Here is a 12940-nt window from a genome sequence, read left to right on the forward strand (position 1 = left end):
TATGCACAGCTGTTCCAGATTTTGCACTCTCCAGTTTTAGTAGATCAACCCCACTGTGTCTAAACTAACCCACAGTAACAAATGAAAATAAAAAACACCACACAACGTGAAACAAAATTGATACAAATACTGTATGTACAATGTAAACACTGATAGCACTTGTGTGGGTATCCCTAGACTAGTGAAAAGACTAGACAAGGGAAACTAACACTGACGCTAGGTTCACATCTATCGCAGCCCGCTCGCAACCACCCGCAGTGAAAACATGCTGCTCTGAGAAAACGCGTAGGGATGCCATTTATTGTTTTTTTTAATCTTTTATTTAGTCAAAGGACATGATCCAAGGACCCAAAACACTGTATAAACATAATGGCATACAGTACTGCACAAAATATTGTCATTGCAAAAGCATGAATACTGAAAATGAAAGACATTATGCCTACCTAATGACCCCAGAGCATTACTTATATTCCTGGCCAATACAAACTAGGATAGATCATAGCCAAGGAATACATTTCTAGGTAGGATGAGCCCACGGAACCAGCCCAAATCATTTTTCTAATTTTTATGTGAGAAAAAGAGTATTATAGACCCGTAGAGGTACGGATCAAAAGAGAAAGAAAAAAGTACCTAGAATGTAAGAGAAAGAAATGTGGAGAAGAAGGAAAGAGAAAAGTGGAAAAAAGAAGAAGAAGAAGAAGAAGAAGAAGGAGAAAAGGACTGTGGGAAGGGGGGGAGACTGGGGGGAGGTGTAAAGGGGAGAGATGGAGAGATGTGAACTCGCCAACCACACGGGCAACGTCCGGATTACGTGGTTTGTATTTCTGGAGTACACATTTTACTTAAAGACACCACAGAGCAGGTTACAGAGTCACATTCAAAGAGGTTTTGACCCTCATCGGAGAAGATGAACACGTTCCCTAATTTCCAAGTTTTGGAGTGGTGCTCTTGTTGGTTTATTTCTTGAGCCATAAACCAATAGTCAGAGACTGTGGAGATTTCCATTTGAGAGGAATGCATGCCTTGGTGGCGTCAAGGAGGTGGCGAATAATAGATTTTTTTCCCGAGAGCATTGGAGGCATGGAGAAGGAAAAAAGCTGAGTCGTCCGGAATTGGACGCTCCGTAAATTTTTGGGCAATGCGACGAACCTCTTTTCAAAATTGTTCTAGCTTGCGGCAGGTCCAAAAAATATGTAAAATTGTTCCCTGTTCCTCCTGCTACCTCCAGCAACGAGCGGAAGTCATGGGAAATTTTTTTTGTAAACTCACCGGTATCCTGTACCATCTGGTTAAGATTTCAAAGTTAGTTTCTTGCACTCTTGTGCAGATGGAAGATTTATATGTAAATCGAAGGATATGTGGCTTTTGCTGTGAGCTGGATGTGCGATTAAGGTCTTGTTCCCAGTCACTAAGGCAACGTAGTAGATGAGTCTCTGGGGTGTGAAATGTCAAATTTTGAAAGGGTGTTTCCTGGTATCGCAGGGTAAAAAGTGGATTCCCCAGTATCGGGAAGAGTGGTGAATTTGGGGAAGAGAGAGATGCTTGAGTAAACAGAAGTGAGCAGAGCCGTGTGGTCTGAACAATAAGGGGATGGTTTTTCACATTTCTGGGCAATGAGTTGTAACACCAGGGTGCTCTACAAAGAGATGTGGCACTTTGAGTATGTTCCAGTTTAGCTCATAACTTGATGTCTCAATGTCTATTCCAATCAATGAGTCTACTCAAATGAACTGCCTGATAATATTTTCTTATGTGTGGCACCGCCAACCCCCCATATTGTTTGGGTAATACGAGCTGACTTCTCTTTAGACGTGGGCATTTGTGAGCCCATATAAATTCGAAAAATACTGCCTGAATCTGTTTGAAATAGTTAGAGGGAATATAAATTGGTAGAGCTTGTAGGAGATACAGAAATTTAGGAAGGATGCACATTTTGAGGATATTACAACTGCCAAACCATGAATGGAGTCCTGTATTCCATTTGTTCAGGAGAGCTCTGACTTTTTTCAGGAGCGGAGGGAAGTTTAATTCGAATATCTGTGATACTTTGGAGGGGATGAGCGTGCCTAAATATGTGTTATTCCATTTTAATTTAAAGCTCGTCTGGAGTTGTGAAAAAAGTGGGTGTGGAAGACCAATCCCCATCTCCTCGGATTTGGCAAAATAGATTTTTAGATTGGAAAGGGCCCCATGTTTTTCAAATTTCCTTAAGGAGGTTCGGGAGGGAGACCAAGGGTTTGGGATGCCATTTATTCTGAATGGCACCCCCACACGTAAAAAATGCAGCACGCTCCTTTTTCCTCCTTCTGTCCTTGTAAATAAAATGTAAAATAATGTAGGTGTTTCCAGGATTTAACACCAGTTATCCAGTTTTTTAGGGATGACAATCTGCAATCTAGCTCTATACGACATGTACACCGTCATTGTGATAGATGTGTTATCTTAATTCTCCTGAATTTTGCTGGTTATGTTGCTGTACAACAGCTCTATTTGTATTAATGCTGCTCTATACTGTATATGTGATGTCCTGGACTCACCTTTCTGTGGTCTAAATAAAATATTTGAAAAAAAAAAATGCAGCACGATTGTGGGTGCAGGGCCGCGTTTTTTAAAAAGTGCATGCACCTTTTTCTGTGGGAAATGCAGGCATGGCAGCCCATTCATTTAAATGGGCTGCCGTGCCTGCACAAATGCAGGCTGCAAAAATACTAAGGTGTGAACCTAGCGTAAAAGTGTGCTGTTGCCAATGAAGAAGGAGGGTGTCCATCTGTGCAAAAGAGCGGGAGGGGAGGACAGCGCAACCACTCTAGTGTAGTAACACAATAAAAGGCTTTTATTAAAAAATATAAAATGATCTTACTCACAAAAGTGGAAATATCAGGGTCAGTAAAGCGCCTGACAGTGGCTTGCTCCGCTGTGCACTATACTGCCCCTGATGTTTCCACCTTTGTGAGTAAGGTCATTTTATATTTTTTAATAAAGGCTTTTCATTTTGTTACAACACTAGAGTAGTTGCACTGTCTCCCTCTTTGGTTTTAACCTTTCATTGAACACCACTTATTCCTTGCAATGCCCAAAGATTAATCTTACCTGTACAACATGCTCTGCCTCATAGTGCACCACCCTCAACACTTATACCTGCCAAGGTTCTACTGCCAGCCTTCAACTGGAATTCCAGGCTATACCCAACTAATCTTAAAAATGCTCCATCTCCCCTTCTAACACCTATGTTGACTGACCTGTGTAAGAAATTGTATATAGATATTTGTGGCTACTATCAACTGGCATGACCCTGTCCTGTGCCACAGTAAGTTGTTGCATTTCATCTCCTCTAACCTGTTTAACAGCCCATTATGCTACATGTCAACGTGCTCCCAATGGTTCATCTTTCCTTCACCTGGTAACAACCCCTAATTCTCACCATGAGATACACAGTGCCATCTCCCACAATTACCCTACCAAAGCTAGAAGCTCTACTCACAGTGCAAGCACCTGTAACTAAGGCCATCCATTACAATTTGTTGCTGCTGTGGCAACAGATTGCTTTTTTTTTTAAATAAACTGCAGTCAGGTTATTTACCTTTTTTATTGTGGTCTATAAAAGATGCAACCATACCCATTCTAGTCCCCTAGTAAGCTTTGTTTGCTGTTAAATAATTCCCAAAGTAAAAGTTCTGCCTAAGACACTCCCAGGTTCCTGTTATTACCCTTTTAGACAAAAAGGCCTCTGCTTTGCCCCTTTCTTGTTTCATTTTAGGGCCCGTTCCCACTGCCCAGACACTAAACCGCAGTGGTTTAGTGTGCTGGCAGATGTCCATTTATTCTGTGGTGTGATGCACGTTTCTAGCCCTAGACCTCCTCTGTAACTCAAAACATGCAACCTGTAGAATTTTTTAAACGTCGCCTATGGAGATTTTTAAGGGTAAATGTATGTCACAATTCCACGAGCAGGCACAATTTTGAAGCATGACATGTTGGGTATCAATTTACTCAGCGTAACATTATCTTTCACAAAATAAAAAAAAAAAATGGGCTAACTTTACTGTTGTCTTATCTTTTAATTAAAAAAATGTATTTTTCCCAAAAAAGTGCGCTTGTAAGACCGATGCGCAAATACGGTGTGACAGAAAGTATTGCAACGACCGCCATTTTATTCTTTAGGGTGTTATAAAAAAAATGTATAATGTTTGGGGGTTCTAAGTAATTTTCTAGCAAAAAAACTGTTTTTAACTTGTAAACAACACATCTCAAAAAGAGGCTCGGTCCTTAAGTGGTTAAGATCCAAAAGAGTAACATTTAACTGATTGGGTCGCAGCCCGCACATTTAGACAATGGCAGATCAAGGTAGAACATATAGGTATAGAACTATCGTATTGTTCTATGATATTAGAGGTCCAAAAATGCCATATGTGTACACTAAGCTTCAAGAGGAGAGAACCCTCAGAGAGGAGGTACCAATGGGTGGTAACGTGTAGCCCAGCAGTGTACACGGGGCATCTAACGATATAAGGATGAAATTGGGAGGAATGAAGGTAAACCATATGATAGATGAGAGCGGTGATGAGGGGGTACAGATTCTCTTCTGCAATAAAAGCCTACCTGCTGGAATTTTTTAATGGACTTTAATTCCACTTTAAGGTAAAAAAAGGCATCTTGTGGTCACTGCTCCTAACAAGGCTTTCATTTAAAAGATTAAAATGAAGTATATAAATAATAAATGGTTCTGAAATTTTGAAGGTGGGGGATTGTGGAAAATGGACTCAAGATTAACGTTTTCCTTTAATGCATGTACCTTGAAGTTAACAACATATCTGCTGAGTATGTAAGTCCTATTTATGGGGCAATTAAATCAGAAAAATCTAGTAGATTTCAGCATTTTAGTTCCATGTATACAAATTGGAGTATCCACTGAAAGAAACAGACTGTGCACTTCTGCTGTTTCTCCCGTGAGACTGTCACCTATATGAAATATTTCTCATTTTCCCGTTTCATGTGCATGCTGATATAGTGACAGCTGCGAATGCGGAGCCTTGTACATATGCAGCTGCAGGAGACACATCTATATATAGACAGTCTTATGAAGGGAGGGGGTGGGGGATACACATTTTAAACTGTGCAGTTTCTTGCCCCTCTTCCTGAGCAGCCTACTAAAAGAAAAAAAAAAAAAAAAAGCAGGTCAGATGGAATCCATTGGGTACTGTCGTTCACCTGCTGTGTATGGTTCATACAGGGCCATAGTACAATGGTAACTATAGAATAACAGATACGTATTTTGAAGATGTGCTGTCATTGATGCAAGCTTCCTCCAAGCCTTCAGCTACCAAAGACTACACAGTCTGTGCCATAGTCAGAAATCTTGTGGCCTCATGCACACAGCGCATTAGAAAAAACAAGCTGCAAAGCCACTACCAACGCCAGGAAAAAGCAGCTTTTAGTAGCGTTTTGCATTGGCGTTAAGGCACGTTTAGCCGCGCTAGCTTTTAGCAGCATTTCTCTGCCTCTATTCAAAATCAATTGTTTCCTATGAGAGCCCATTAATTTGAATAGAAGTCGCACCACAAGTCGGATCATGATGATCCGACTTGCGGGGCAGCTTGTGCGCTGAGAATCTTGAAGGGGAACCCTCACCAAAATGAAAATAAAACTGCCATGGGGTTCCCGCCCAAGAGCATACCAGACCCTTATCTGAGCACGCAGCCCGGCAGGTCAGGAAAGGGTGGTAGGGGGAGCGAGCGCCGCCCTCCCCCCAGACCATACCAGGTCACATGCCCTAAACATAGGGGGGTGGGTGCTCTGGGGCAGGGGGGCCCTGCACCCCCCCCAAAGAATCTTGTCCCCATGTTGATGAGGACAAGGGGCTCTTCCCGACAACCCTGGCTGGTGGTTGTCGGGGTCTGCGGGTGGGGGGCTTATTGGAATCTGAAAGCCTCCTTTAACAAGGGGGTCCCCAGACCCTGGCCCCCCACCCTATGTGAATGAGTATGGGGCACATTGTACCCCTACCCATTCACCCCCAAAATAGTGTCAAAAAAGAAAACTGTTAACAGGTGTTTGATAAAGTTATTTATTAAAGCAGCTCCGGCATCTCTACTTTTTCTGATTTCTTCTCCCTCCAGTGATGTCTTCATCCTACGATTCTTCTCCTTCCACTGATGTCTTCTCCTGCTTCCGGTTCTCCTCTCTCCGCTGTCTTCTCCCTCTGCCGGTTCTCTTCTCTCCGCTGTCTTCTCCCTCTGCCAGTTCTCCTCTCTCCGCTGTCTTCTCCCTCTGTCCTTCCTACGATGTTCTCCCGACACTCTCTCCTGCTGTATTGCTGGGTCCATTAATGTGCCATTACTTATATAGCCATAGGGCGGGCCACCCAGTGACGTCATCCAGAGCCTCCACCCCTTGTGACGTCATCGTCCCATCATGCCCCGGGTGGTGAAGTCATAAGGGGTGGGGCCTCAGGATGATGTCACATGGTGGCCCTGCCTCATGGCTATTCAAGTAATGGCACATGGCGGAGCCAGCATTACGGAGGGAGAGAGCGTCGGGAGAACATCGGAGGAAGAAAAGAGGGAGAAGACAGCAGGAGAAGACAGCGGAGAGAGGAGAAATGGCAGAGGGAGAACCTTGCACACCATACTGGAATAGACCGTGTGAATATAAGGGTGCTGCCATGACTCCATAATGATCACGGTATACAAATTGGATGGACCATGTCACTAGCACATCAACAAACGTGTTTCAAAGTGCCATCTAGGCGATGGATTCTTTTACTTTTCTATGTGATGATCATACAATAATAAAGACATTTGGACTTTGAAAAAAGCTTCTCTGTGTGCTGCTGACATGTTGGGGTGGATTTATTAAAGGCATATAAACTGTGCAGTTGCACACTGCAAGAGCAGTTGCTTCAGAGCTTAGTTAATATGCGGAAGCTCCACTGACAGCCATCATCCAATCACATGGAAGCAAAAATGCAGTTTGTTTTTTTATTTTCCTTGCATATGATTGGGTATTCTTTGCCAAATTAAACTTTATCTCATTTACTAAGCTCTGGAGCAACTGCACTTTGCAAAGTGCACAGCCTATTTGCCTTTAGTAAATCAACCCCATTCTAGCCATAGCCTTAGTGTTACTAAACCCAAAATCAGTCCGTATATGCAGTAAAGAATGCTTGTTATATGCACTGTGGAACCTAAGGGGTTAATCGTCTGCATTGTGTAAAAAGGCTGCTTGATTTTATATGCACATATCCTCCCCTTCTTCCACTGACTCCAGAACATGTCCAGATAAGACAGAGCCTTTGGAGTCAGGCTGCACATGCTCAGTTTGGTGTGTATTGCTAGAGAGTTTTTTTTTTCTTTGGACAGTGCATGTGATCAGCACAGGGCCAATCAGCACTGTCCAGACAGAGGATCGAGGGTCCTGCATCAGTGCATCCTGATAGGACAGCTCAGTGCAGTATGAAAACTCTTCCTACAAGCTTTACTAGGAACTGATAGAAGGCACAAGATTGCTATATACTGCTGATGAGAAAAGACATTTAGCAATTTATATTTACTAAAGTAATTGCATTTCGATGTTCTGTGTACTGTGGGGGACCAGATATAGTGAATGCAGGGTCCTGGGTTTAGTAACACTTTAAATCACACGCTTTGACAGACATCATGTGAGCAGTGGCAGTGCCGCCCCCTCTCTCCAGCCACCCCTTCTATGACGAATGGATAGATTCATGCATAGCATAAATCTATCCATTGCCGCTGCTGCCACCCCCTATTCAGGCGCCCGGCCCCTTTTTGGGCGCCGGGCGCCTGAATTACAGCGTCAGGGGTGTTTCTGAAGCACCTGATTAGAGCCATAGGCTCTAATAGGTGTCAAAAAAGGTGCGCTTGCAGTTCACCCAGGTGTGTTAGAACAGCGAATGAATATTCGCTTTCCTAACTGAACCGCCTCTCTGCCAATCAGGTGCATGGGTCTGTTAGCCGTCACCTGATTGGCTGAAATGACTGGTGCTGTGATTGGACGCCTATCAGGTGTCCAATCGCCTATGGAAGAGATGGGAGGAGAGGACGGGAGAAGACGTATGGAGGACAATTGATGGGCACAGTGGCTGTGTTTGATGGGCACAGTGAGGCCGCAATTTATGTTTTTTTTTTCAGTTTGTTTGCACCCTCCCCCCAAAAATTTTGAGCACCAGCCACCACTGCATTTGAGCTGGGTTTTCCTAAGTTTCACATCACACAAAGGATAAAATAAGCATGGCCTGCCTGCATGTAATGAACTGGGGATGGAGTTTTGGTAATGCATAGCTGGGCTTATGTTATACTGTTTTTATATATTGAAAGGTTAGGACATATGCCTTAGCTTTCAATAAGACCATTGAAGCGTTGATGATCAAGAAAAAATAAGCAGCATGTATCAGTTAAAGTGGTTGTAAACCCTCATATACCCAGGGAAGGTGACTATCCTCAGGTGATACACAGAGATTAACCACTTCACCCCCAGGAGATTTTCCCCCTGAATGACCAGGCCATTTTTTGCAATATGTCACTGCATCACTTTAACTGACAATTGTACAAATTGAACAAAATTGTCGTCCTTTTTTTCCCACAAATAGAGCCTTCTTTTGGTGGTATCACCTCTGCAGGTTTATTTTTTGCGCTATAAACAAAAAAGCGACAATTTTGGAAAAAAAATAAACAATATTTTTTACTTTTTGCTATAATAAATATCCCAAAAAAATATTTAAAAAACACATTTCTTCATCAGTGTAGGCCAATATGTATTCTTCTACATATTTTTGGTAAAGAAAAATCGCAATAAGCGTATATTGATTGGTTTGCGCAAAAGTTATAGCAAAAACAAAATAGGGGATAGATTTATGGCATTTTTATTATTAATTTTTTACAAGTAATGGCGGTGATTTTTAGCAGGATTGCGACAGTGCGGCGGACAGATCAGACACTTGACACTTTTTTGGGACCAGTGACATTTATACAGCAATCAATGCTATAAAAATGCACTGATTACTGTATAAATGACACTGGCAGGGAAGGGGTTAACTCTAGGGGGCGATCAAGGGGTTAAATGTGTTCCCTGGGAGGTGTTTCTAACTGTGGAGGGAGAGGACTGACTGGGAGTACAGAGAGAGCGCTGTTCCTGATCACTAGGAACAGACAATCACTATGTATTCCCCTGACAGAACGGGGATCTGTTTGTTTACATTGACAGATCCCTGTTCTGGCTCTCTGTGGTGCGGGTGGCCAGCAGACATTGCGGCTGCCGGCCGCACATAAGCTCCCCTGCCTGCTATAGCTATTAAAGGGGCCGACGTACAGCTATGGCGATTTGCGGGAACGAGCCGACCTGCCACAGTATAATGATGGCAGCTGGTCGGCAAGCGGTTAAATACATCCTCCTGCATAAGTTGTACTTATTTATCTGAAGTCTTCTTTCCTCTACATCTGTTCAAAGTGCTGAATTTTTAAGCTTTTCTGAAAGTTAAAGTGATTGTAAAGTCAGAAGTTTTTTTATCTTAATGCATTAGGATAAAAATCCTTCTGTGTGCAGCAGTCCCCCTAATACTTACCTGAGCCCCATCTCTATCCAGCGATGTCCACAAGTGAATTGGCTGTCCGGGACTCTCCCTCCTGATTGGCTGAGACACAGCGGCGGGCCATTGGCTCGCACTGCTGTCAATCAAACTCAGTTAGCCAAACAGGAGAGAGAGAGGGGCAGGGCCGAACCGTAGCGCCATGTCTGAATGGACACATGGAGCTGCAGCTCGGCTCGGGTGCCCCCATAGCAAACTGCTTGCTGTGGGGGCACTCGACAGGAGGGAGGGGCCAGGAGCTCCAGCGAGGCACCCAAGAAGAGAAGGATCTGGGCTGCTCTGTGTAAAACCACCACATAGAGGAGGTAAGTATAACATGTTTGTTATTTTTATAGAAAAAAGAACGAGATTTTAAAATCACTTTAAATAAAAAGGGGGTGGAGAGCTGACATTACACTCTGCAGAGCTCAGTGAGGAAAGGTCTGAGAGCTAAACAGGGGGAAGTTAGTTAGGGAAATATGAAAATGAATATGTTCTTTGTTTTTTTTGTTTTTTCCCCTCTCCCCCACCCCCCTACTCCTCCTTATCCTGTCCATTCTCCCTCTTCGAAAATTGGGTGCTCAATTAAGCTCGTAATAGCTGATTCTTTCCATATACAAAAATGCCTCCTTTGCTGGCATACATTATTTGGTATTCTTGCACTTTATATTTCATATACATTTTCTATGTGTCTTTATCTTATATGACACTTAACCTGTTATGAGATGTTGCTGATTTTTACTCATGTACTTTGTTGGATACTTATTTGTATAAATAAAGAATTAAATATATATATATATATATATATATATATATATATATATATATATATATATATATATATATATATATATATATATATATATGTTTATATTATTTACTTCAGATGATAAGACCAAAAATTAGATTTTTTAAAATTATTTTACACTTAATAATTTTACTTAGTTTATGGCTGAATTCCAGCAAAAAATCCTCAATTGCAGTGGAGCTGCAATAAAATGCTTGTTTCCTTTTTAGGGGAAAGGAAAAAGCAGTTTTACTTACCCAAGCCAGAAATCTCCCTCCCGCCACTAAACCAGTCCCTGCAGCCTCTTACCTCCAGTGGACACAAGTCATAGCCCTACATTGAACATGAACACATCAGGGAACATTCCCCACTGGAGAATAGACTAGTAAAAGAGACTACCACTTCTGTTCTATTATTCTTGGTTCCCTAGACCGAAATGAGCTTTTAACCCTTGAAATTGGAGGGGGGGGGGGGAGTAGCCAGCCAGCCCCACTGCAAGGGAGGATTTTTACTTTTAAACTTTTAATTCATTTGTTTACATACTGTACTGCATAGTGACATCCAAAACATGTCAGCTGTAGCTGTCACTGTAGGGTTGATTTACTAAAACTGGAGAGTACAAAATCTGTTACAGCTCTGCACAGAAACCAACCAGCTTCCAGGTTTTTCTGTCAAAGCTTAATTTAACAAGCTGAAAGTAGAAGATAATCGGGTGCCATGCCCATTTGCACCAGATTTTGCACTCGTTACTAGTTTAGTAAATAAACCTGTGTCTCTATCTCTTTTTGTACACTTAAAAAGAGGAGCAGGCTTGTTTGTAAATGATTAATTGTTGTTTTCAAACATGTGATCACCCTGACAGCCAATTACAATTGTGATCAGATGATCAAAAAAAACAAAACACAGTGATTGGATGCTCGATTGGTGCACTATCAGTGACTAGGAGCAAACAGTTGTGTGCTGCTAGTTCTGCTCACAGATCAGTTTGGATTGATTATACAAACTATTGGTATGACATTCCATAAATGTATAGAGATGTGCATTACATAAGAGTACAATACACGTAGACAGGGCCGGCCCTACCATGGGACCCGGTGGTACCATCAGTCTCAAGCTCCACTTTCAGGGGGCGGCAAATTGCTGCCTGACAGCCAGCCAGTTCCGCCCGCTCCGCTGCTTATCCCACTGTGCGGGCAGAACACTCGCTGCCCAGGGGGGGGAGCAGTTAGCGGGCGGGCCAGTCAACAGGTGAGCGGGCTTGCTGGCCAATCAGCGGGCCGGTGTTCTATCACATAGTCGCTACCCAGCCAACTGTGCATGCGCGAGGCACAACTGAAGTGACGTGAAGCGACTATCTGATAGAACACCGGCGGGCAGGGGAGCAGAAAGATGACATCATCTCTCACCGCCCGTCCTGCATCACTGCAGTTCCGCCCTCACTGTGCAGCCGCGGGCAGCAGAGAGATTACATCATCTCTCTGCTGCCTGCCTTCACTCTAGGACACAGAAAGTGACACTCCGCAATGTGTGGCAGGTGACGTCATGGCAAGTGACAATCCGCAATGTGTAGCAGGTGATGTCGTAGCAAGTGACAATCCGCAATGTGTAGCAGGTGACGTGGCAAGTGACAATCCACACGTGTGGCAGATGACATGGCAAGTGTAGGAGGTGACGTTGTGGCGAGTGACAATCTGCAATGTGTGGCAGGTGACTTGGCAAGTGACAATCCGCAACGTGTAGGAAGTGACGTTGTGGCAAGTGACAGTCCGCAACGTGTGGCAGGTGACATGGCAAGTGACAATCTGCAACGTGTGGCGGGTGACGTGGCAAGTAACAATCTGCAACGTGTGGCAGGTGGCGTGGCAAGTGACAATCTGCAACGTGTGGCAAGTGATGTGACAATCTGCAACATGTGGCAGGTGACGTGGCAAGTGACAATCCGCAACGTGTGGCAGGTGATGTGGCAAGTGACAATCCACAACGTGTGGCAGGTGACGTCGTGGCAAGTGATAATCCACAATGTGTGGCAGGTGACCTTGTGGCAAGTGACAGTCCACAATGTGTGGCAGGTGACATGGCAAGTGACAATCCACAATGTGTGGCAGGTGACGTGGCAAGTGACAATCCGCAACACGTGGCAGGGGACGCGGTAAGTGACACTCAGGGCTCCCACTGATTCCGCATTATAGTGAGTTGAACTATTTATTTTATATAACAAAGTAATACTAGAAATAATGTTCTTCAACTGACAATTGTGCGTTTGTGCGATGCTGTACTGAAACAAAATTGACATCCTTTTTTTCCCACAAATTTCTTTTGGTGGTATTTGATCACTTCTGTTTTTTTTTTTTGAGCTATAAACAAAAAAAACCCGACAATATGGAAAAAAAAACAATATTTTTTACTTTTTGCTATAATAAATATCTAAAAAAAAAAAATAATGTATTCATCAGTTTCGGCCAATATGTATACCTCTTCATATTTTTGGTTAAAAAAAAAAAAAAAATGCAATTAGCGTACATTGATTAGTTTGCGCAAAAGTTATAGCGTCTACAAAATAGGGGATAGAGTTA

This window comes from Aquarana catesbeiana, linkage group LG03 (assembly GCF_042186555.1).
Source record: "Aquarana catesbeiana isolate 2022-GZ linkage group LG03, ASM4218655v1, whole genome shotgun sequence".
NCBI classification, from domain to species: Eukaryota; Metazoa; Chordata; class Amphibia; order Anura; family Ranidae; genus Aquarana; species Aquarana catesbeiana.